At 48.2% G+C, this 23,032-nt stretch overlaps 1 long non-coding RNA gene across 1 annotated transcript; it reads right to left on the bottom strand.

Annotated features, from left to right (window-relative positions):
• Positions 1 to 17,409: 17,409 nt before the first annotated feature.
• On the bottom strand, positions 17,410 to 18,395 carry LOC307088885. Its single transcript, XR_013812589.1, has 4 exons — positions 18,315 to 18,395; positions 18,115 to 18,184; positions 17,968 to 18,001; positions 17,410 to 17,536 (listed from the first exon to the last, which is right to left on the bottom strand). It is a non-coding gene; the product is annotated as an uncharacterized lncRNA (long non-coding RNA).
• Between the last annotated feature and the right edge of the window lie 4,637 nt (positions 18,396 to 23,032).

Raw genomic sequence — 23,032 nt, 5'->3', positions numbered from 1 at the left:
ATTGGGACATTGAGAGAGCTGGCCAGCAGACCGACCTCAGCAGAGGAGTGTTGCAAAAGTGAGTTGTTTTTTTTTTAAAAGCACAGGCAAAAAAAAAAATCTTTACTGCCTCCAGTAAAATCTGTAGACAGACAAATACATAATGAATGTGTGGAGGGAAGTAATGTACACTTCAGCACAGTTTTATAGTAGGCCTATATTGGAATAAACAGTTTCAGAATTTAGCAAATGGACGATGATGAAATCCTGCATGAATCTATCTTCACAGATGAAGGGTTTAATCTGAAAAGGTCACAGGGAGAAACATCACTGATTTTTTAAATGTCAAATGTATGCAGAGCAGAGGAGATACATTGTCATCTGGGACAATCTAGATTTCCACCAATCTGCTCTGATCCAGAACCGATTCCATCAGCATCCACACTCACTCCAATCCTCCCCACCATACTCTCAAGGGCTATGAACTATGGAGGCATTTTGAGGACTCTAATCCAATGAAAACACAATGTTGAAGATGAAAATGCAATAGCACTAATGCTTTTTATTGTTCATAATATACACACATTATTTGAGTCAGAAATACAATTAAAATGCTATCTATTTGCATTTTAAAACATGTCTGCTTAAATGTGGACAATATCCAAATACAAATTAAATCAATTTGCGTTTGCCTTTTCAAACTATGGCACGCTTCAAAGTAGACTATTAAAATGCAAATTAGTGGGTGGGAGAAACTCCACCCATTGGGTAACTGGCTGAACTTTAAAATCGGTGTCACCCTTCACATCACATCCTCGTCCCCTGTGGACAAACCTGCTCTCCAATGGGTGGAGATTCTATCGCCAACTAATTCACATTTGAATATTGTCCACTTTGAAGAGGGGGCATTAAATAGACAGATTTTAATTTACTTTTCATTTTTTGGAATTCAAAAAAATTCAATTTTGGAAAAGGGTTAGATTGGAGGATTTCATTGAAATTTTATTAATGACTAATTTACATGCTTTACCAGCTTCATGCAAAGCATTGCATATGCATTCCTGTCACAGTATTTTATCTTCAAGTGTCCCTTAAAATGTAATAAAATGCAGCCTGCTGTTCCTTCGCAACATTTTATAGTAAGGGTCCTTCCTAACATTTGTTGTGCTGTTGATTTCATGAACAGCACCTAACCCGCCAGGAAGTCATACAAACTTTTGTTTTGGTTTATTGGGTGCCTTGGAGACCAAAAAGCATAAGGGGTGCCGTGTTTTAGAAACGTTTTGCATAAAGCCATAGATGCTTAAGCAGGATATGGTTACGCTGACATAAGTGGATACTCAAGAGATCCCAGTCCAAACTATTCAGCTCCTCTCCAGTTCAGCCCTGATCTGTGTGTTCTTAGCCTGTTGAGCAGTGATCTCAACGTACTCTGAGGTCTGCTCCTCCCCCTGGGGAAACACCAGGCCTGGGTTCTGCACAGCACCTCGCTTGGCAAAGTCGATCTCTGCGTAGTGGATGTCCTCTTCCACCTGCTTGTCTGACGCCTCGAATATTGGATTCTGTGGAAGAGCATTGATACATGAATACATGACCTGAAAGAAGAGTGAACAAGTGTTTCCCATAGAACAGGGTTAGGGATGTCCAAGGTTTTTTCACTGAAGCCCACAAAAAGAAAAATATAAGAAGGGCTGGGCCACGCACCAGAGCTCAGGTATATCCCCTCACTCAAGTATATCAAAGTTAGCAAAATCAATCAAATGTAGGTCAGTAATGCTTGATAATTGAATACTCTTAGGATAAACTCCTATATAAAAGCCTATAAAACCAGTCCCTCCAGAAAAATGTGGCGTTTTTTTGTGATTGTTGCGGCCAAAAATCCTTGAAAAATCCTTTATGTGGCACGTTTTCTTAAAAAATGCGATGAAATATGCGGCATATTTATGTAATTTTATGAAATTGCGGGAACTTGCGAAAAATGCAGCTTTTCGATGTCGTTCGTGTCACGTAATTACGTCACTTCATAACGTTCCCATGGCAACAGGGGGAAATGGCTGCTCTTGTGTGAAGTAAACGCAACATTTTTCAACTTTCTGCTAAGATATATGTGAATTTTTTGCAACAAAAATGCGAAGGAATATTTTGCGCGGAAATCTGCAATTTATGCGGTGAAAGTGCGGCATATTTGAAAAAATGCGGCCCCCACATGAATATGCAGACTTTGGCTGACTATGCGTTGAATTATGCGATCGCATAATCACGTTTTTCTGGAGGGACTGTATAACAGTCATCATGGGTTCATGGGTTTTTAATAATGTTGTTATAAAAAGCAGTGGCAGCTCAGGCTTCTTAGTCAGGATTGAGACCCCCCTTCACAGCCCTGTATAAAGGGGAAAAAGGTATTGGTATATTTCAAGCTTGTTATGCAAATAAGTTACTGAACAGTAACTTATTTGCATAACAAGGGTTAGGGTTCTCAGGGGATAAAACCGCAGCAACACGGAGCGGCCAATTGACCACTCACATCAGACTGGTAGAGTACGTCCCCGTATTTAGATTCTGTATATTTATATATTTATATTTATATATTCCTGTAGATTCGTATTTAGACCGTCGGAAAGTCGATTTTTTTTCTTTTTTTTTTTACCAAAAAATTAGATTCGGGGCTAATCAAATTAGATCCGGGGCTTTAGCCCCGAATAAAACAGCCTAGTGACGCCACTGGTGCAGGCATTATCATTTCTAAATTATCTGTAAAATGACAGGTAATGAACCATCATTTAAGATTAAATTCATATTATGTTTTTTTTTGCAGAGACATGAGATTTTCAGTAATCCCAGGGCACCCCCTGGTTTAAAGGTGTGTCGTGTGTTAGGGTAGGGCCGTAGGTTAGGGTTAGGGCCGTGTGTTAGAGTTAGGGCCGTGTGTTAGGGTTAGGGTTAAGGCCGTGTGTTAGGGTAGGGCCGTGTGTTAGGGTAGGGTCGTGTGTTAGGGTTAAGGCCGTGTGTTTGGGTAGGGCCGTGTGTTAGGGTTAGGGTTAGGGTCGTGTGTTAGGGTTGGGTTAGGGTAATGCAAATAACTAATATTAAATTAATGATGAAACAACTATTAACTTGTGCCAAATCGATATTTTTGTAACAATTAACACATATTAACAAAGGGTTAGGTAATGACTTGTTAGCTATTGTTGGGAAAAACGGTCTGTCTAGTTACTGGACCAGATGAAATGAGACGGAGAGGTAATAAAGTCTATCGGCACGAGGACCTTGGATTTATTAAGTAAAGTGGCAACGGTTATACAGAGTCATAAGCGTGAGAAATCGAATATGTCTAAGTCCCTAATCAGCGCTGATGGTTCGTCCGGAGCTTCGCCTCCGTGGAAGGTCTGCTTCAGAAGAAGGTGAAGAGTCTAAGAGTCATACAGTCTTATGCTGTATCTCCTCGTGATGAGGTGTGTGCGTTTGAGATGTGTGTGGTTCTGTGTGTTTTTACTTGACCTTGGTTCCCAGGCACTAGTGTATGCATGTATATCTTCTTGTGTTCCTCCTTACGGGGGAGAACTTCAGAGCATCACCTGTTGTGGTCCTCCCATCCTTGAGGATGACTGGTGCATTGTCTGAGTGTCTACCATCTGCCGGAAGGAGATATGGAGCCCTGGCTCTGGCCCTGACCTGACTATATTCTCATGTATGTGTTATGTGTTAAAAGTTGACTATATTATAAGGTGACTGCCATGTGATGTGCTCATTAAGCTAGGGTAGGAGTTAGCTATATTTATAATGTACATGTGATGTGCTCAGCAGGTTATTTTGCCCCAACATATCCCCCTCAAGTCGTCGCAAGACGACTTTTACTCATTAGGGGTACGAGGGATAGGACTCCAGCGCGGGACTACCATCATAACATTAGTAAACAATAACAATATAAATGCAACAATCACACAAATACACTAACGATCACAGGAAAGAAATGTAACCACGAAACGTGTCCCTAAATAATAGCGAAGATATGAGGCAGATAGCGAATGGCAATCCCCCTCAACCCATCCCCAGAGGACCACACACTAAGGATGTGAGGAGGAGTTGACTGGTCGTGTTACAACAAGCAATCACACGCATGGGGCATCCAGGGTAGGCCCGGGGCACGGGAACAACTGAAACCATGGAATAGTCCTGAGCGTCATCATGGGCAGGTGGTCGCAACGCGCCACCTGAGCATTAGACCCTTTTATTCAACTGCGCTCAGGACCTCGTCTGATAAACGGGCAATCAAGGCCCCTGGAATCTCGCCCGTGTGAATCCCCGAGCTCCATCTAGTGGGACAGCGATATAAACAACAACATTTACGTTCCCGGCGTCGGTTGCGTAGACGCGGGCATAGATATGGGAGCGGCTAAAAACAGTGAAGCGTACAGAAGCGAATACAGCCAGGGGTGCCCTCAAGCCGTAAGGGAGCGGGCCGCAGCCCCTGGTCCCGGAACGCAGATCCCTGGTCCGGGCGTCGTGGGTGCTTCAGGTGGGAGGGGGGTGATGCCGTTGGCGGGGACGGGAATGGGGCAGCCCACCTGGAGAGGTTACTAGCACGTCACAGGCGGGGGGGGGGGGAAGAGGGAAGGGGTGTTGCGGTGGGGTGTCAGCCGACGGTGATGGAAACAGGACGCCGGGGCCGTGCATCTGGAGAGGCCACTCGCACTCACGGGTAGATGTCCGGCCCGGCGGGGACACAGTCGTCGGCGGGGGCTGGGAGTGTCTCTTCGGAGGCGTAGGTTGGGAGTGTGTAGGGGAGCTCGTCCTCAAAGTCAGAGGCTGCAGGGCGAGGGAGGGTCCCTTGGAGGTCTGGTCGTGCTCGGAGTTCCGACAGGATGCGAGGCGCGCAGTTGTGGGGGGTGCCGTCTGTGTCTGCGGGATACTCTCCGGTCATATTTACTCCTTTTGTTGAGTAGCTCACCGAGGGATCTGTCAGGGCCTCGGTCAACCGGATCTGGGTAATGGCAGCCGACAGGGTGAAGAGTGAGCTCTCCACTGCAGCCTTGACTCCGTGAGTGGTGTGCACTACCGTGGGGTTGTTCATGGTGAGGAACTGTGTCTTCCGTAGGGCGATGGCGATGGCCATGAGATGTCTGGCACAGTGAGGGAGTCCTAGGCCCGGAGTGGGTAGGGCCGAGCTGTGATAGTGGAGGATCCTTCGGGTGCCGGGCTTTGCCTGCCAGAGGGTGGCCGCTACATTTCCGTTCCTCTGTGTGACGTCCAGATGGAAGGGGGCCGTATAGTCGGGGGCTTGGAGGGCGGCGGCTGAGTGGAGGGCTTGTTTCAGCTGATGGAAGGCGGTGTCTTTTCCTGAGTCCCACTCCAGCGGGGCCCGTAGGTTTCGGGCCCCGGCTGTGGTGACCATCTGGCGGAGTTCGGACGTTCGCTCTGTGAATTCCGGGAGGTACTGGCGGCTGTAGTTGCACAGGCCCAGGAAGGCCAACATTTGGCGAACCGTGGCGGGTTTTGGGTAATTCAGGATGGTTTCTCGGGTATCCTGGGTCATGTCTCTGGTATCTTCTCCGATCAGCCTCCCCCGGAATTTCACCCTGGGCCGGACAGCCTGTAGTTTGGGCCGCTTGACCTTGTACCCTGCTTTCCCTAGGGTTTCGAGCAGGGTCTTGGTAGCATCCACACAGGTTTGTCTGGTAGGCGCGGCGAGCAGGATGTCGTCTACATATTGAACCATAACCACTCCGTCGGGAAGTACAGTGTCCTTGAGGTCCTTCCGCACACAGTCGTTGAATATGGTGGGGGTCGATCGGTACCCCTGTGGCATTCGGGTGTAGGTGAGTTTTTCTCCCCTCCAGGTAAAAGAGAAGATGTCTTGTGAGTCTTTGTTCAGGGGGATGCAGAAGAAGGCGTTGGCCAGGTCTATTGCAGAGAACCAGAGGTGGTCGGGGTTAACCACGTGGAGCGCCACCTGCGGGTTTGGCACCCTCTCGGGGGTCCTTCCGTGGCGTCGTTTATTAGGCGGAGATCATGGGCCATCCTCCACGTGAGTCCGTCCGCCTTCTTCACTGGGAGAATCGGGGTGTTCCAAAGGGACTGAGAGGGCCGGAGCACTCCTACCTCTTTGAGTCCCTGTATGGTGGCAGTGATCCCTGCTTCTGCCTCGGGTCTGACCTTGTATTGGGGCTGATGAATCGGGGTTTGATCGGGTTTGAGAGGTATTTGGATGTTGTGTTGGGGGGTAAACCCCATGTCGTAGGCGTCGGTGGCCCAGAGATTCTGAGGGAGGCCGTCTAGCATGATCTTTACGTCGGGGTCTTCGGCTTCCAGGGGGCTGGGGGTGTCGACCTCCTCAGGGGCAAGCGGTCGGTCGCACTCCACTCGTTCTGCCACCCCCCAGGAGGCCGTTTGGGGGAAGGAGACCCGGATCAAGCCTTTGTCAGGGGCTAGGTGAATGTGTGGGTTGTCGGTGGGGGCCCACTCTCGTACTTGAGTCGCTCGGCAGACCATGGGCCCCAGCTTCATAGCCGTGTGGTGCTTGGCTACTGCCAGGGTCACGTGTGGTCGGGACTCGGGTTTGAGGCGGTACCAATATTCTTGATCCGGGGTGAGAAGGGTGAGGGCCGCCACCCCCTCAGGTCCGATGAACATTGTTTCGTAGAGGCACTTCTGGCCGGTTCCCTCCATGGTGCGTCTCCATTGTTCGTCGTAGCTTTCGTCTGGGTCTCGAAGGACATTGAGGGTCGTGTGGAGGGGGTCGTGCGGTGGGTATAAGTCCCCCTGTTGATGGATCCAGGGGGCCCACTCTCGGTATGTTTCTTCTAGGGGCTTGAATCCGTCCGGGGTAGTCATGTTCCGGATCCAATATACGTCTGACGGGGGGCTTCGGGGCGGGGGTTCATGCACCAGCATCATCTGGAGCGGTTGGTCGGCTTCTGTCGTCATGGTAGTCCCTTCGGGGGAACAGCTGATGAGGCAGTTGATTTTGCTCAGGATGTCTCTACCCATGAGGTTGGTGGGACACTTGGGGGCATATAGGAGGGAGTGGTAGAAGGTTTGTCCCAGGATGGTGAGCGGCAAGGGGGTGGTGAAGGGGTTGGTCTTTTCTATTCCCGAGAACCCCATGGTAGTCAGGGTTCGAGTGGAGAGGGGCGGGATTTCATGGTTCAGGTCCCCGATGGTGGATACTGTTGCTCCGGTGTCGACCATGAAACGAATTGGTGTTTGGTTTACGAGTCCGTCCACCATTGGGGCTCCCGTTCCCAGGTTCACCACCTGGGTCCCTCTCGAGGCTCTCGGGTCCCGTCAATATTGGCCGTTGTATCCCGGGTCCTCCCAGAGAGGGTACATCGGGGTCCCGGGGTTTGAGGCATGTGTCGGTCCATTTCCAGGGTTACCGCGGGTCGGGCCGGGTTGCTGCTGATGATTCTGTTGGTGGTGTTGCATCGCTGGCTGTCCCGTTTGGGGGCACTCTTTCGCCCAGTGTCCCATGAGCCCACAAATGAAGCAGGGGTAGGACCGGGGGTTCGTGTTTGGGGTCCGGCCTCTTCCTCTCCATTTGAATCCGCTTCTTTGTTTGGACTGTTGGTTCTGATACATCCCGGGTCCCGTCTGTGTTGCTGGGTTCGAGGGTGGGTGTGTGGGGTATGGATACGATGGGTACGGGTACGGGTACGGGTACGGGTACGGCGGGGGCTGGGGCCCCCATGCTTGAGCGGGAGGGGCTTGCATCTGGGTCGGAGGGGGTCCGCTGGGCTGTACCAAGGGGTTGGGGGCAGGCAGCGGGGCCGGAGGCGTGGCCACTTCGAGGGGCATGATCTCGGAGGCGTGGTATTTGTTGGACTCCTTCTTGTCCCGGTTGTGTTCCTGGGTTGCTTTCTTGACGTCCATGCGCAAGAGTCGTTTCTTCAGGTCGCGGTCTTCTTTGACGTCCTCGTCCTCCCGTTCTTGCTCCAGGTTCACGTGGTGTGTAATGGCCTCCTCCCAGTCCATGGTGTTCATTCTTCCGAGTCCAATCACTGTTTTGAGGCCTTCGCGGATCTTGGTGCAGAGACCCGTCTCAACCGCGATCCGGAACATGGCCTCGGTGGCGGCGGAGGCTCCTGGTCGGGTTCCGAATCCGTCTTTCCATCGTTCAGTGGCTCTTGTGAGGTATTCGCCCGCTGATTCACTGGGTTTTCTTTTCAGGCCGGTCATGCATGCTGCTGAGTTCTGAGGGGGGTATAGGCCCCTCAGGGCCTCCCACCATATGGGGCGGAAGGGGTCGAAAGGGGAGTCGTCCGGCTCTCTGGTGGTTCTGGCTGCGGTTTCCACGTCGTTGACTGCCCGGGGTCCTTCTCCTCTCATGAGGACCGCTCGGATGTCCCCCATGGTGAGCCGGTCAGCTGTGGTCAGTCGCTCGAGGTTTCTGATCCACTTGCCCGCCCCCTGTTTGATCGGGGGAAGGTCTTCCACTAGTCCCTTGAGGTCGCGGTGGGTCCAGGGAACGTACATCGCTCGTCCTGCAGGGGTGTCCATTAGCGGGAACATCAGTCCTGGACCCTCATCCAGGTCGCGGTTCGTCCGGCGGTCGAGGGCTTGGCTCCGTTGTGTCGGGGGGCCAGCTTGTGGAGTGCTGGTGATGGCCAGGGTCGCGATCGGGGTTGCGGTACTTCGGGCTTGTAATCTGCCCGGGCCAATTGTCCTGTGGATTGCGCCTCTTCCCCACCTCTGATCTCTGCCTTCGCTCCTTTCCCGCAGCTGTCGAGACAGGAGATGGACTTCTGTCTCGATGCCGAGGGACATTCTTTCCAGCGCTTCTTCTTTCCATCTCGTTCCCACTGGGTCCCACTCCACGGTGTCTGCGTCTTCTTCATCTCTTTCGTCTCTTTCCTCGTGTCTTTCGTGTCTCCCCTGGGGAATCCCGGAGTGTCTTCTCATTTCTGTTGTTGCTACTGTCACTTCCGTTTCTTCTTCTTTAGACGATAGGTTGATCAGGAAGGAGGCCAAGTCCAATGTGTTGGCGCCAGGTACGCCGATCCGCGTACGCATCCTTTCTGCTTCCGGTTGGGCTTCCCCTGGTGTTGGTGGCCTGGTTTCGGGGGCCTGGGCTTGGCTGTAGCTGGAGGAGGGGGGTGTCCAGTTCTCGGTGCTGGATGGTTCTTGCCCCAATGGCCCGGTCCTTCCTGGTATCATCGGGCATGGGGAGGGAGCTGTTGTCAGCTTCGGGCTTTCCTTGCTTTGTGGGTGGTTTGTCCTTGTGAAGTGGACCCCTTCTTTGGCTCGTTCCGGTTCCGGGGGAGGGGGTCTTTGCCAGGTCACCGTGACCGGGGACTGAGATGTGGCGTGGGTTATTTCGATAACTGGGCACATGAGATGGGGGGACCCGGGGACCTGGAAGTCGGTCGGGGCATAGGGGAGGGAGTGGTTGTACGGAGGTGGGCGGGCCTGCTCATCGGCCTTCGGTAGGGAGGGATAAGGTGAAGCTGTCAGGCTCGGTTGGGTAGGGGTTACTTGGTCCGTTAGGAAGGGATTCCTGGAGGAGGGGGCTGGTTTTAGGGTGTGGGGCGGGAGGCAAGAGGCCAATGCTTTTAATACTAAGATTCTCTTTTGTCTTTTCCGGTCTAGGGTTTCGAGTGCATCCGTTCGTCCCGTCTTGGCTCCTGCATTGTCGCGACGGACCTTTGCCCGCTCATACTGGCTGCCAATGTACGCGTGTATGGCGGCCCGGCCGGTGTGGTCGAGGGGTCCCATTCGGATCACGCCCTCTTTCTGCCAGGTTTTAATGTAGACATCACATCGGTTCTCCCATTTCTTCCGGTCTTGGCCTTTCAATATTTTTCCCGGTTCAGCGTTGAGGCACAACCAGCCCACCGCTCTGGTCCGTTGCTCGTCCGACATGGTGGGTGTGTTCGCCGTTCCTTAGCAGCCTGGTGTGGGGGTGGTCGGGGTCGTGGACGCCTTTGCACTGGAGGCCGGGTGCGGGGAGGTTTGTCTTTTTATCTTTATTATTCACCGGGATAATTCTTCTAGCAGGGGGTGATCGAGAGTCGGGGTTGGATTGGTATTGATGTTGTCCAGTGGGGGGCGCTGTAGTTGGGGAAGGGTAGAGTTGGAGTTGTCCAGCAGGGGGCAGTCTAGTTGGGGAAGGGCAAGGTTGGAGTTGTCCAGTGGGGGGCGCTGTGGCTTGGGAAGGGTAAGGTTGGAGTGGTCCGGCAGGGGGCGGTCTAGTTGGGGAAGGGTAAGGTTGGAGTGGTCCAGTAGGGGGCAGTCTAGTTGGGGAAGGGTAAGGTTTGAGTGGTCCAGCAGGGGGCGGTCTAGTTGGGGAAGGGTAAGGTTGGAGTGGTCCGGTGGGGGGCGCTGTGGCTTGGGAAGGGTAAGGTTGGAGTGGTCCAATAGGGGGCAGTCTAGTTGGGGAAGGGCAAGGTTGGAGTGGTCCAGCAGGGGGGGGCTGTGGCTTGGGAAGGGTAAGGTTGGAGTGGTCCGGTAGGGGGGCTGTGGCTTGGGAAGGGTAAGGTTGGCGTTGTCCAGTGGGGGGCGCTGTGGCTTGGGAAGGGTAAGAGTTGGCGTTGTCCAGTGGGGGGCGCTGTGGCTTGGGAAGGGTAAGGTTGGAGTGGTCCAGTAGGGGGCGCGGTAGTTGGGGAAGGGTAGAGTTGGAGTTGTCCAGTGGGGGGCGCTGTGGCTTGGGAAGGGTAAGGTTGGAGTGGTCCGGCAGGGGGCGGTCTAGTTGGGGAAGGGTAAGGTTGGAGTGGTCCAGTAGGGGGCAGTCTAGTTGGGGAAGGGTAAGGTTTGAGTGGTCCAGCAGGGGGCGGTCTAGTTGGGGAAGGGTAAGGTTGGAGTGGTCCGGTGGGGGGCGCTGTGGCTTGGGAAGGGTAAGGTTGGAGTGGTCCAATAGGGGGCAGTCTAGTTGGGGAAGGGCAAGGTTGGAGTGGTCCAGCAGGGGGGGGCTGTGGCTTGGGAAGGGTAAGGTTGGAGTGGTCCGGTAGGGGGGCTGTGGCTTGGGAAGGGTAAGGTTGGCGTTGTCCAGTGGGGGGCGCTGTGGCTTGGGAAGGGTAAGAGTTGGCGTTGTCCAGTGGGGGGCGCTGTGGCTTGGGAAGGGTAAGGTTGGAGTGGTCCAGTAGGGGGCGCGGTAGTTGGGGAAGGGTAGAGTTGGAGTTGTCCAGTGGGGGGCGCTGTGGCTTGGGAAGGGTAAGGTTGGAGTGTTCCGGCAGGGGGCAGTCTAGTTGGAGAAGGGTAAAGTTGGAGTGGTCCAGTAGGGGGCAGTCTAGTTGGGGAAGGGCAAGGTTGGAGTTGTCCAGTGGGGGGCACGGTGGTTGGGGAAGGGTAAGGTTGGAGTGGTCCAGTAGGGGGCGCGGTAGTTGGGGAAGGGTAGAGTTGGAGTTGTCCAGTGGGGGGCGCTGTAGTTGGGGAAGGGTAAGGTTGGAGTTGTTCAGTGGGGGGGCGCGGTGGTTGGGGAAGGGTAAGGTTGGAGTGGTCCAGTAGGGGGCAGTCTAGTTGGGGAAGGGTAAGGTTGGAGTGGTCCAGTAGGGGGCCAGTGGGGGGCGCGGTGGTTGGGGAAGGGTCAGGTTGGAGTTGTCCAGTGGGGGGCGCTGTGGCTGGGGAAGGGTAAGGTTGGAGTGGTCCGGCAGGGGGCAGTCTAGTTGGGGAAGGGTAAGGTTGGAAGGGTAAAGTTGGAGTGGTCCAGTAGGGGGCAGTCTAGTTGGGGAAGGGCAAGGTTGGAGTTGTCCAGTGGGGGGCACGGTGGTTGGGGAAGGGTAAGGTTGGAGTGGTCCGGTAGGGGGCAGTCTAGTTGGGGAAGGGCAAGGTTGGAGTGGTCCAGTAGGGGGCAGTCTAGTTGGGGAAGGGTAAGGTTTGAGTGGTCCAGCAGGGGGCAGTCTAGTTGGGGAAGGGTAAAGTTGGAGTGGTCCAGTAGGGGGCAGTCTAGTTGGGGAAGGGTAAGGTTGGAGTTGTCCAGTGGTGGGCGCTATGGCTGGGGATGGGTAAGGTTGGAGTGGTCCAGCTGGGGGCAGTCTAGTTGGGGAAGGGCAAGGTTGGAGTTGTCCAGTGGGGGGCGCTATGGCTGGGGAAGGGTAAGGTTGGAGTGGTCCAGTAGGGGGCAGTCTAGTTGGGGAAGGGCAAGGTTGGAGTTGTCCAGTGGGGGGCGCTATGGCTGGGGAAGGGTAAGGTTGGAGTGGCTAAACTTTTGGCGGAGGGGGAGGTGTGGCTTCGGACTGAGCGAGAGAACTCAAAAAATGGCGGCCCTGATGCTATAACTCTGTGTGGCCTGTCTAACACACAAGAGCGGATGAGAGACTAGGGGGTAACTTTTGTCACTCTTGGAGGAGGAGAACGAGAAAAAGGAGGAAAAAACAGGGGGGAGGGAAGCAAAAAACAACAACAGGGCCTATAGACGTTATTCAATACATCCAGATATTCTTTATAGCCAATAATCGTTATCTATCTTTATTGATTAATCTGCGTCAATCAGACTAAACCGTCAACCAACGCGGCAAAGAGATGTTGTTTAGTATTGTGGTTTATCTATGCGACAGGTCCGGCAGTAATTCAAAGAAACACAGTAAAAGAGATATCATTTATCCTTGTCAACTTGTCTAGGTCTAGTTTTAACGGTTCAAACAGTAAATTGAAGCGACACAGTAAAAAAGGTTATTTATCATTGTCAATTTATCTATTTCCGCTGGTTACGCCATAGAGCAACGCAATACGTCAGAGAGACATTTATTCATTATTATCAATCTATCTATTCCTACATTTACCCGTTTTAACGGACAAAGATAGAGCGGATCACGCATACACACCCACTGATTCACTCACAGATTATCACGCATACACACCCACTGATTCACTCACAGATTCCCTCTTTCTCGCAGACGCACCCAGAAACATATCGACAGACTTCTCATTCTGTGTCCCGCACCCACAATCATCAGACACAGCAGAATAGCGTTAAGCATAGCAAAGCAAGCAAGCGTTGCACACATATTTCCATATTTTAGCCGGCCCAAAAATACGCTCGCTCTCTTTCTTTCTCTCTCTCTGGGCCTCTTACACACACACACACACACACAGCCACTCCGTCTCTCTCTCTCTTATTCTCGCGCATACACACACTGCCTCTCGTTCACTCGCGCATACACACGCTGTTTCCTTTGCAAAGGGACTTTAACCCTGATAAAGGACTCTAAACTTCTCACCACATAGAATTATTTAATACACAGATTATTCCATCTGGGTTCCGAACCCGGCCCAGGCATCCCTCTGAGTCCACTCAATGGCTCAGGCATATATTCCATCTGGGTTCCGAACCCGGCCCAGGCATCCCTCTGAGTCCACTCAATGGCTCAGGCATATATTCCATCTGGGTTCCGACCCCGGCCCAGGCATCCCTCTGAGTCCACTCAATGGCTCAGGCATATATATTCTGGCCATCGGTAGTCTTGTATCACTAACCGATTCTTATAGGCCCTATGGTCTCGAGGGTATTCTTTCACCATGCAACGAGCCGATATTCGATGTGTCACGCATTCGGGGTCAATCGGGTTTTACGGGGAAATGCTGGGGTGCAGTCCTATTAGTCCCCACGAGATATCCCGTAGCGAACCGTTCTCACAGTCTCATCTCCTAATGTGGTTCCTATATAACTATGCAGAGTTTGGATTTTATCAACAGGTTCTGCCTACCTTTTGTTGGGCGATCGCGAGGTGAGACTGCAGGAATCGGTCCGGTTCTCCGGGGTCCCGAGGCCGTGCCGCTCTCCGTCTCTCGTTTCCCAGTTGCGGTCCAATTCAGAAAAAATCACGTCGGGGTCACCAATTTGTTGGGAAAAACGGTCTGTCTAGTTACTGGACCAGATGAAATGAGACGGAGAGGTAATAAAGTCTATCGGCACGAGGACCTTGGATTTATTAAGTAAAGTGGCAACGGTTATACAGAGTCATAAGCGTGAGAAATCGAATATGTCTAAGTCCCTAATCAGCGCTGATGGTTCGTCCGGAGCTTCGCCTCCGTGGAAGGTCTGCTTCAGAAGAAGGTGAAGAGTCTAAGAGTCATACAGTCTTATGCTGTATCTCCTCGTGATGAGGTGTGTGCGTTTGAGATGTGTGTGGTTCTGTGTGTTTTTACTTGACCTTGGTTCCCAGGCACTAGTGTATGCATGTATATCTTCTTGTGTTCCTCCTTACGGGGGAGAACTTCAGAGCATCACCTGTTGTGGTCCTCCCATCCTTGAGGATGACTGGTGCATTGTCTGAGTGTCTACCATCTGCCGGAAGGAGATATGGAGCCCTGGCTCTGGCCCTGACCTGACTATATTCTCATGTATGTGTTATGTGTTAAAAGTTGACTATATTATAAGGTGACTGCCATGTGATGTGCTCATTAAGCTAGGGTAGGAGTTAGCTATATTTATAATGTACATGTGATGTGCTCAGCAGGTTATTTTGCCCCAACACTATTTATTATGGCACCTTATTATAAAGTGTTACCTGTTGTCCTTATCCGTCCCAAAGACAAATAAATGTTGTCCATTCCTTTTAAATAACTTTGTCAGTTACATAAAATAACCCATAACACAACTGCTCAGAAAGACAATGATTCACACAACATACGAGCTGCGTCCACATGGATCACCATGACAACTACAAGTTGCTTTAACTCACAATCTAAACATCATATACACGAAGATTAAATGCACCTTTAACGCTAGAAATGTTAGCGAAACGCATTTTAAACTATCTTAAAATGTTGCATTTGCCACTGTGAATAGAAAGAGTGTCATCCATTTTGTTTTGTTGGGCAGAAAGTTTGACACACGTGATGTGTTGCTGTTTCTGCGGCCAGTCAACAGGGAGCGCTGTACCAGTCTATAGTAGGCGCTGTACCAGTCGATAGGGGGCGCTGTACCAGTCTATAGGGGGCGCTGTACCAGTCTATAGGGGGCGCTGTACCAGGGGATAGGGGGCGCTGTACCTATTCAAAGAACGATCTGCATTATGGCCTTGAACAGAATATTTTAAACTCCATGAAACAATTTCAAATTCAGAATTGTAATCAACAACTGATCACATCTTCATGTAACCCAGTTGAAATTCGGATTCTGGTTATTTAAAATAATAATATTATATAAGAGTTTATTATTTTTCATAATGTTTTGTTGACGTTTGTGTAATGGTTGCAAACTTTGTTAATGTTATTTGATGTATTGTAAATGTTGTACATATCCTCTGCTTAATCGAACTGTTATATGGCCATCAAACCATAAGGCGGCGCAATGAGGTGTTTGCGGGTGAATGTGGAGAAGGCGGGAAAGGGGAGGAAAGGGAAGACGTGCTTGAGGTAGGAAAAAATAAGACGTTTGTGAGACGGAGGAGCACCTGCTTGCGATGGAGTACAGTCTTGTTGAAGGCTGATGACATATCAGAAACCCCTAAGATTCAAGATTGTGTCTGGTAAACGAAGGTAAAGTTCTTCACGAAAAAAAACTTGAAAGCTCCACCGGACTGGTTCACATACGACCCGGTCAGTTAATTGACAAGTAGCTGAACAGTGGCCTGCTAACTAACGCAGCTAGTGACGCTACCGCCACGGGGTGTCCGAGGGACCGCCGCACGAGATAGCGGGTATGACCACGCGGGTGGGCTGACAGGGCTCGGGCGAAGGAAATCACGCGACAAGCAGTGAGGAGCGCCTGCGTCCTTTCCACGGACTTCCTCAGGACTTCCACGGACTTTCCCAGTACTCTGACGGACTTCCACGGACCTTCATGGAGGCCCATCGCGTTTTACCTGGACGTGTGAGTAGCCGACCGAGTTCTCTTGGCTCGGAGGAGCGAAGAGGACTATTCATCAACAGGCCTGCAACGGGGTTTTCTTATGTAAAGGATTGTTTTATTTTGTTTATTTTATGTGCCGGCTTAGTAATGTTAATTACTTGTAGCCTGTATGATAATAAGATGTGCGATATGGGATCTGTGACATGCACTTATATTGTTATCAAGTAAGTAAACGTTTTACTAACCCTTTTGTTGGTTGGCTTACTAAATACGTGTAGTGTGGCTATTGTGTGTGTTTAGTGGTTAATATTTAATAATGTTGCTGGTGTTATATGGTTAGCACAATATAGGAAATCAAAACTTATAATTTAAGATTGATTGAAGAACCTAGGGCCCTGCCCTCTTTATTATAGGGGTAAAAGGGCTACATTCATAACCGTGTTTTCAGGCTTTTTATCTGCGACCTGCACTCCTTTCTGGGCACAGCCTCATACTGTTGGTTTATTAACGGGGCCACTTCCCTTGAAGATAGTGAACTTTGTTTATTGTTTATTAGTAGAGTTTAGGGGCCATGATATATTGCTACATATTGCTCTTGATCAGCTGCTTCTGTGATTCACAAGTGTGGAACAGACTACAGCCTCCCAATACACATTCTTTGAATTGCAAAAAATACACATAAACCATCAGTTAAAAAGCTGTTTTAACGTTACCCTACTTATGGAGCACAGGAGCATCTGGTGAAGATCAATATTTTGTACTTAGCACATGGACACTACAACACAAAGGTCTACCAGGAGTCAATATCAATTTAAAGGATAAACCCACTGTAATTTTGTCTTTTATTAATTGAAAACATGGCCTGTGAAGTGAGTAAGCCTGTAATGCTTTTCCATTACTAACTGGTTTACATAATATGAGGTTTTTCTGTTGCTGTTTATTGATGTAAATCCCTAAAATGTAAATGTAGATTCAGTGTTTTTAGTTCTGTTTTCAAAAGTAACTTATAATGGACCTTGAATTCTGGAGCATCTTGACCTTTCTCAATGAAAAAATACTTCATTTCCAAATGGCACACAACAATTGACAAAGCTTGTTTTTTTACCTTTCAAGATGACGTACTCAGTATGATTATACTGTGAGTGTCATGTTTTGAATGTTTACCGTTGTTTGAATGGTACAGGTGTGTCCGTGCAGTAGAGGGGGAGGGGGCTTCCCGGTGTTACCGGACGGGCGGAACAGGGAGCTAGAGAAGTTCTGGTTTCTTCTTTTAGCAATCCTGACTGAAAACATCTCCTCATTTGGGCCCAGGGTTCACTATATATATATATATATATAATAAATATACAACTACTTCTTTAAATTATAAAAAAACAATATTATAGGTGTTAAGCACTTTTTTAGGCCTTTTTATTGTGTTTTAATAGATTATTTCTTAGTTCTTTTATATGAAAAAACATTTTTTAATAGAAGAGTACTGTAGGTAGAATGGACAGTTTCATAAAGTAACTAATGATACATAATACACGTTTTTCCATGTATCATATCAATTTGAATAGTGAACATTTATCAATATTAATATACTGTTATTTATTTATTTTTAAACCTGCTCTCTATTTTACAGTTACATTACATATGGTACTTTTTTTATTCACTGTAATTTGACACTATCCGTCTGAAGACTTTGCTGCCAGACCTTTCACGTTTTTTTTATGTTTCTTTTTTACACTGCAGACCTGGGTTCTGCACAGCACCTCGCTTGGCATAGTCGATCTCTCCGTAGTGGATCTACTCTTCCACCTTCTTGTCTGATGCCTCGCATATTGGATTCTGTGGAAAAGCATTAATACATGAACACATGACCTGAAAGAAGAGTGAACAAGTGGTTCCCATAGAATAATGGCAAACCTACTATGATAACATTTGAACAATATGTGTTCATTGAGGTAGCTGAGTTCGTTATGTTAATTTACGATGAGATAGTCTAAAGAGCAGAAATGCCGCTGGGCTGAATATGTCAATATCCCAGGGCCCAATTGTTCTCTGACATTTATAATGACTTTTACTTCAAGTACGTTTTTTTTTACATTAAGTATGGTTGTCTGCATCCTACAAACATGTTAATGAGGTCATTGTCAACATTGAAGTCGTTTTTTTTTTATCAATTCAGTAAAGTTGTTTACTTTGCCTTCTTAGGGTAAACCATTTCTACGTTCAGGTGCAGGATGCGAGTACGCTGTCCACCACTGTGTGGTTCCTACCTGTTGCTGAGTTGAAGGTTTCTTCAGTAACCACCTAAAAACACGAGGTGGGATCACGGGTTAGAACGTAGATGGACCCAGCACACATGCTGGAAAGGTTCCTCTTGCCTCATTGTTCAAACTAAATTGGGTGTGTGTTTTACTTACAGGACAGAGATGACCAGACCAATAAAGAAGACGGTACCAAAGAATCTCACTATCAGAGGGACATTCAATCCTGTAAGAGACAAACCATGGTAGATCACTGGGGCATTGTCATATCCATTTAGAGATTGTAGGGATACATTTGGGATATGTGTTATAGTAAGGTTTTTTATTATAGGGTCTATGGGTAGAAGTTGATTTACCGACGCTTTCACCGCTGATAGTTAGCTTAATCTCTTTTGATGTTTGGTTTCCCGAGGGATTCGTAGCCAGTAGTAGATTTCTCTGTAGCTGGACACATTGAAGCTGTACAAAGATCCATCTGACACGTTCAGGGGTCCCTCCGCACTGCTCCTGAACCAGGTGAACCGGAGAACGGGGGGGTTGGCTCTGCTGGTGCACGTCAGGTTGACCACACTGCCCAGCGACACCGTGGGGGGGCTGACGGAGGCCTGGGTATCCTTCGGGGAATCTACAGGAACACAAGATAAGTCTTCAATTTCAAGCTATGGTTCTGCTGTTGACGGATTTGAATGCAGTGTGCAAAGTCTTTGCGCTTTTCAGCCGTCCCGGCTCACTGATTGGACCGTATGCTGGTCACTCACAGGAAACGTTGAGCGTCACGACGCTCTCTGCTGTTCTGATGCTGGGCCCGCCTGCTGGGTCGTTCACGGGATACGCCGCCAGACAGGTGAGGCGGACTCCGTCATGTCGGTCCGACAGAGTGATATTCAGCCGCCGGGTCCTGACGTTAGGCTCTTGGTCTCCGTGCGGTTCCGGCCGGCCCTCAGGGCCTCCTGACAGGATCCAGCTCAGGTGAGGCGGCTCGGTGGGACAGGGTGCGATGGCCCTGCAGGTGAACGTTACCCTGCTCCTCTCCGTTAGTGGTCCCTCCTGGAGGGTCTGTATGGAGGGTGCTGGGGCTGAATCTACGTGGTTGTTTTCAAGAAACATTTGCATTAGGCTGAAATGTAGCTTTAATATCCACATGAATGATTGGAGCATCTTCAGTGTTGACCAGTATATTCCAGAGGGATAATAATCATCAGCAACACATTAAAGATTGTATGAGGGAAACAAAGTTTGTCTAACCTCATAGTCCAAAAAAACTTATGCACTATACAATATGACACTGGCATTATATATTTTTTAAAACATTCTTTAAAGTGAAAATACAATTCTTTGGTATCGATTTAATTCTAGAGAAGGAGAACAAGTATGTACCTATTCAGGAAGCAGCCGAAAATTGGGAATGATCATAGTCATATTGATATAGGAATACATGTAATTATAATAATGATAATCAAAAAATAGACCCCCAAACAAATTGCTTCTATTACCGTTAACTGTGATTGTAAGAGGATTGCAGCTGTCAGTTGCCCTGTAACTTCTGGTTTCCACTCTGAAGTAATATACGTCAGCATAACTTGAGATCATGTTTGTAAAAACTGATGTGCAGTTGCATTCACTCATGTTCCCAATGATACTGATTGGATATAGTTTTTGGTTTGCTGCCGTCGAAAAACACGTTGTCTGGGTGAGTCCAAAACCTGTAGGTTGATTTTATCCATGCACCAATAAAGGGTTCGCTTTTATCAAATTGATTTTGATGGAACTGAATCAAATGAACATGGAATTTGCAAACAAGTGTCGCTCAATGCCTCCATCTTGTTTGGCATAGATCTATGAAGGGCTGCATGACAGGATCCCTCACCACCTGCAACACAGGCATTTTTTACACCAAATGGCCGATGACATGCATCGTTCCCGTCCCACCACATCCTCCTCCAACAGCCTGGCCACACCTCTACTAGACCGGCATCACATTCTGAGCATGGATATGGGCTTCATTTCAGAGGTCGATTACATGTAAATTAGCATTTTGTCCATTAGTTGTAAATTTAATGACTCAATCTAGGGCCTTTAAAACAGGTCTGTTGGTGTGTCAACACCTAAACATATTCACTACTTGGAACAAAATATTCACAATAAATCAATTGAACACCACTCACCTGAAACAAAGATGACATTCAGTAGCATTTCAAACTGGATCATCATGATGCATCTTGTGAACCTCATCTCCTGCATCATGAATTCAAAAGAAGGTTAGAGTTAATCCACGTACGTTTACGTTTTTAACGTGGCCTTAGTTAAGGTTCCTACATCTTCCATACAAATACAACCAATAACCAATATGGAAACACAGTAGGCTCCATGGAACAACACGAGTAACAAGAACATGCATTAAACAGTTTATTCAAGGCCTTTAAAAAAACTATATATTTATATCATGTTTTAATTCCTTACCGAGAACAGTAGATGGTTTTTCACAGCCAACAGGCAGGGTTTGTTCTAAATGAAGAACAGTGTTGCACTAATGACTTATTAGATATGGGTGGAGTTAAATGCAGAAGTTAGGAACTTCCACCTTTAGCGATTGTCCCTATGTGACCACTCTTTTTATGATCCATGCACGGCTAATTGACCTTTATCAGTCATTAGTTATTGTGTTTAATATTCTCCTTGAGAGAGGGGACTAAACTGCACTAACTAAAGAGTTACTTTGATCCGACCTAATACTGCTGTCACTTGAACTGAAAAACATCAGGGTACACGGCTTGTGGAAAGCAGAGAATGGGTTTTAGACCATTGTGGTACTTCCACTTCTCAACCAAATAGTAGGCAACTGTCTGCTTGCAATCCTATGAAAATCGATCAATTCATGAAGATGAAAAAGGCCTGCATTATATTTATTGAGCATAGTTAGTTTATATTGACAAAGGAGAAGTTTGCAGAAGCTTTTACAGAAGAATTCCAAAATAGTTGCTTTTTAGAAAACATTGATTATAACTTATTCTCAGTCATTACTAATTGACACACGCCAAATGATACCAGAACCATGGTTTTCTTTCATTCTAAAATTCTCAAATTCTTTGGTGAGAGCTTTTTCAAGCTTTGCTTTGAGGCTTTTGAAGGACCATAATCAAATTAAAACGCAATCTTGAAGATGAAAATGCAATAGCATTAATGCTTTTTATTTTTCCTAATAAACAGGCATTATCTGAGTCAGAAATGGAATGAAAAATGCACTTGAATATTGTCCACTTGATAGCGGGGCATTTAAAAAAAATGCTAATTATGATTGGACGGTTTCATTTTCATATTATTTATGACTCAAATATTAAGTGTATACTATGAAAAATAAAAAGCATTGCAATTCATTTGTTTATTGTCCTTAAAATGCTCCCATAGTGAACTGGATCAAATATCTTAGTTGAATATTGCATTCTGGAAAAACTGAGATTCTAACAGTAATTGATCGCAAGCAAATATAAATAAATACATAATACTGCTGACTGCATAATGCTGACTTCTGTTGTACACGCGACGTCCACCAAGGGCTAGATTATCAGTCCAATGGCATCACAAGGTAACATCCTTACGCTTTGCTAACATACCCTTTGTAGCCTTTTATAATGTTTTTAGTCTGCCTTTTACTTTATTCATTGCATTGAAAGTGGAAAAAGGATGTCAGGTGGGAGGGCGTTCCAGAGGAGGGGGGCAGATCGGCTGAAGGCCCTGGACCCCATGGTAAACAGGCGGGCGGGTGGCATGGTGAGCTGAATGGAAGAGGATGACCGGAGAGTGCGGGTGGGTGTGTTGGTGTGCAGGAGTTCAGATATGTATGGTGGCCCGAGGTTGTGGAGGGCCTTAAAGGTGAGGAGCAGAATCTTGAAGTGGATGCGTGTTTTGACCGGGAGCCAGTGAAGCTGCTGAAGGACAGGAGTGATGTGATTAATGGAGGGTGTTCTGGTGGTGATGATGCGGGCGGCAGAGTTCTGGACCAGTTGGAGTTTACGGATGGACTTGAGGGGGAGACCAAAGAAAAGGGAGTTACAGTAGTCAATGCGTGATGTTACCAGGGTGTGAACAAGGATGGCTGTGCTATGGGGTGTGAGGGGTGGGCGGAGGCGGTTGATGTTGCGTAGATGGTAAAAGGCAGACCTGGTGATGTTATTGGTGTGAGCTTGGAATGATAGTGTGCTGTCGAGGATGACACCCAGGCTCTTAACCTGAGGGGAGGGCGAGACTGAGGAGTTACCGATTGTGATGGAAAAAAAACATTTGTGAATTGATGGGACTGACCTGTCGCTAAGCTCCGCCCTTAGAACGCAGATGAGCCGATGACATTCCAGCCTCAACTAGCCTCAACTAAACTCGGACATCCCTGCAATTTCCATTGAAAGTAACAGGGAGGTGGTGTAGCGAACGGGACCTGCGTCCCCTTAGTATGGGTAAATCACTCTTCCCTGAATGGCTGGAAATAAGAGGATCTAGGTCCCTAACCCCCAGACCTATTAGTCTCGTGTCTACTCTGCCTGCTCAGTTGAAGTACAACAGCTTAGGCTTTAGGATTTGGACCTGTCACGGTGAAGACCTAAAGAACAGAATATCAGTAATTATCGATGTGCGTGACTTACCGTGTATTCCCCTAACTGCTATACTTTAAAGACAGAGGATGAGACGCCCCTAATTCAGAGAAGATGGAAAAACTCTTCTCATCTATCCGTCACACATCTAGATGGACACGCCCACCTGTGATGTCACAATGCTGCACATTTTCAAACCTGCTTGTAATGGCTAATCACACTCACACCTGGTGGTATGAGATGTCCCCTTTAAGGGAAAGGTTATCGTAGGGGCTACATATCAAGAAATATATGCACACTCTAGGTGTACACCTACAGTGGCATAATATAACAATTAAATGGTGGATTTATGTTTTTTATGTAAAAAAAAAATAAACATGGTCAAACGATGTGCTTGGGGTACATTTAACACAGACAGTTGATATCCCGAGAGGCTGCAGAATGGGGTATATTTCATCCCTTCTCCCAAGTCACACCGTGACAAGAGAAAG

Source organism: Pollachius pollachius, assembly GCF_949987615.1.
Source record: "Pollachius pollachius genome assembly, chromosome: 17".
NCBI lineage: Eukaryota > Metazoa > Chordata > Actinopteri > Gadiformes > Gadidae > Pollachius > Pollachius pollachius.
Note: the sequence above shows the minus strand (reverse complement) of the source record. Positions and strands in the feature narration are given on the sequence as shown.